General features: G+C 51.0%; 1 pseudogene; it reads left to right on the plus strand.

Annotated features, from left to right (window-relative positions):
• Positions 1-990: 990 nt before the first annotated feature.
• On the plus strand, positions 991-1,921 carry LOC119878684 (annotated as a pseudogene).
• Positions 1,922-3,092: the final 1,171 nt, after the last annotated feature.

The following is a 3,092-nucleotide window of genomic DNA, read 5'->3' on the forward strand; positions in this document are numbered from 1 at the left end:
TATTGAAACGATCAATGAGAAAGCAGAGAACCAGTTTGCTGTCCTAGGATGCAACCTGGTATTGTTGCACTTCCTAGCATGTTAGCTAAGAAAATTTATCTTCTTGAGGCTAAGAAAAGGGCATTGGAACTTCAACATTACAAGTCTGTTAGTAAAAGCTGGGCATTTGCCCTTAAAAAAAAAAAGTCATTTTACTTGACACACAATGTAACATTAGTTTCAGATGTGCAACATAGTGATTCAACTTCTCCACAGCTCTGCTCAGACTCTATGTATCTGCGTTAACAAAAACCAGATAAATAACCTCATGTTTAGAAACTAGTTTATATCTTCTTCCTACTTTTCTAGTGTTTTATTTTGCAAGTAAAGATGCATTTTATATTTAAAAATAAGATGACTTTTTTAAAAAAGCACTCTTACTACAGACTCTTGAAAATTTGTATAGCAGTCCTTTCCGTACCTGCACTTGTTAAAATAAATAGAAAGTCCATTTATAAGCATCCATTTGGCTGGGACTATTTTGTTTCATTCCTATTTCAAGGCTCTGTGCCCCCCCCCCCCCCCACGCGCGCGCCTTGAGCTTTGGAAAGAAAGCGTCCCACAGAGGGAGGGCCAGCGTCGCCGGGTGCCTCCTCCCTTCCGCCCGTCCCAGCGCCTATTTTTGGGACAGCCACTTTTGACTTCGGATGAACTAGTAAGTCACAAAGGCCAACGGGCAGAGCCGGGGCACCGCCGGGTTAACGGGGATGCAGAACGCACTGCAGGTGAGCCACAGGCCGCAACCGACAACGCACGCCCACGCCAAGGAAGGGTGAGAAAAGGAAGAAAGAAAGCACGAAAAACCGCCCGGAAGGTGGCCCACGGAAGACAAGCCCGCCGCCGCCCGCCCGCCACTAAGGTGCGCCCCGGCCGCCCACGCCCCCCGACCGGAACGCGGCGCCTCGGGAGCGCCCCGGGTGTGTGTGACGCGGTCGCCGTCGCCTGGGGCCGCGCTCGCCGGCCGACCCGAAGCTCCGGCGCCGGCCGCACGCTGTGCCGCCCTGGCCCGCTGCCCCCGCCCGCAAGGAGCCGAGCCATGCGGCCCTGTTTCCGGCTCCTCCCCAACATCCGCGCCTCGCTGCTGTCCCTGCGCTGCGCGCGCCCGGGCTTCGCGCTCCCGCCGCTGCGGGCCTCCGGGCGCCCCTGGCGTCCCCGCGCCCCCGCGCCCCTGCGCCCTCTGGCCGCGGCCGCCGCCTCCCGGGACCCAGCCCCGCCCGCCTGCGCCCGCGCCCGCGCCGGCTCCCGGGTGCGCCAGAACTTCCACCCCGACTGCGAGGCCGCCGTCAACCGCCAGATCAACCTGGAGCTGTACGCGGCCTACGCGTACCTGTCTATGGCCTATTACTTCTACCGAGAGGACGTGGCGCTCAACAACTTCGCCAGGTACTTCCTTCGCCAGGCCCGGGAGGAGGCCCAGCACGCCGAGAAGAAGCTGATGCGCCTGCAGAACCAGCGGGGGGGGCCGGATCTGCCTGCGGGACGTCAAGAAACCGGACCGGGACGACTGGGAGAGCGGCCTGAGGGCCATGGAGTGTGCGCTGCTCTTGGAAAGAATGTGAACCAGTCGTTGCTCGAATTGCACACTCTGGCCTCAGACCAAGGCGACCCCCATTTGTGCGACTTCCTGGAGACGCACTATCTGAATGAGCAGGTGAAGTCTATCAAAGAAACTGGGGTGATCACGTGCAAAACCTGGTTAAGATGGGGGCCCCGGATTCCGGCCTGGCCGAGTACCTCTTTGACAAGCACAGCCTTGGAAACGAAAACAATCAGAACTAAGCCACAGGCTGCCCTCCTCGCTGCCCAGGGCGGGCCAAGACCCAGAGTCTGCAGACTCCTGCTTCCTTGCCCTTAAAATGAACCTCTATCTTTACACCCACTTATTGCTGTACCAATAAAGTGACTTGTAGAGACATTTGTACTTAGCCTCGTGTTAACAAGTCTTTTTGTCCAACATCAAGATCATTTTTTCCAGCCTGAAACGGTAGCCCCAGGATATTATGATATAAAAATGACTGTGGAAGAGCACTGCAAGTAGAGGCAAACTTTCTCCAGTTGCCAAATATTATTCCGATCCATGAACCTTAACTAAAATTCTGTGATTTTTCAGCTGAGAAAGTGCCCCTTATTTTCAAGGCCTCATGCTAAAGCTAAAGTGGGAAAACATGTTAAGATAAATATGCAAATAACTATAACACGTTGGAGAATATATATAGTACTGTAAAAACCACACATGTAAAATCTAGGGCTACTTATACCCTTTCCCAGTATGTTCCAAGAAAAAAAGTAATGTCTGGCGGTGTTTTTAAAGGATTTTTGTGATCAAATAAATTCAAGAAAAGCTGTGCAAAGTATCAATACTGGCCTTGGAAAGTCACAATCTGTATGAACCTTTGAAGGGCTCTGGGAAGTCTTGCAATTAAAAACAACACAAAACAAAAAATCTTGGATTTCTTTTGTTTAGCTCACTGTTGCCCAAACATATCAATCTCAGCTAATTGTATGTGTGTGAGTGTGTGTTTTAAATGATAATCTAGGTTCTGTCTGATTACAGATTGTACACTTCACCACGGGACTATACAGCCTCTCTGATAACATATCAAAAAGGGTGAATACACTGCCGAAAACACTTTTTCTGTGCCCCTTTAAAAATGGAGAAGAAAGAACATCCAGGGTGGGAAAGTCAAGAAGAAATCCAGAAGGAGGGACACCTGGGTGGCTCAGTGGTTGGGCATCTGCCTTTGGCGCAGGGCATGATACCCAGGTCCTGGGATCAGTCTCACATCAAGCTCCCCGCAGGGAGTCTGCTTCTCCCTCTGCCTATGTCTCTGCCTCTCTCTCTCTGTCATAAATAAATAAATAAATAAATAAATAAATAAATAAATAATAAATAAATAAATATTTTTTTAACAAATCAGGAAGGAAGGAGGTATCAGCCAGACAGATGTTTTCTTGGGAGTTGGGGTGGAGGAGGCAGGAGAAAATAGAAGACTATTGGTCAGCAGGCCCTGGGCTAAGAGCACTGGATGGGGCTGGGGAGATGGGTTGGAGCC

This window comes from Canis lupus, unplaced genomic scaffold, assembly GCF_011100685.1.
Source record: "Canis lupus familiaris isolate Mischka breed German Shepherd unplaced genomic scaffold, alternate assembly UU_Cfam_GSD_1.0 chrUn_S1824H2021, whole genome shotgun sequence".
Lineage (NCBI taxonomy): Eukaryota > Metazoa > Chordata > Mammalia > Carnivora > Canidae > Canis > Canis lupus.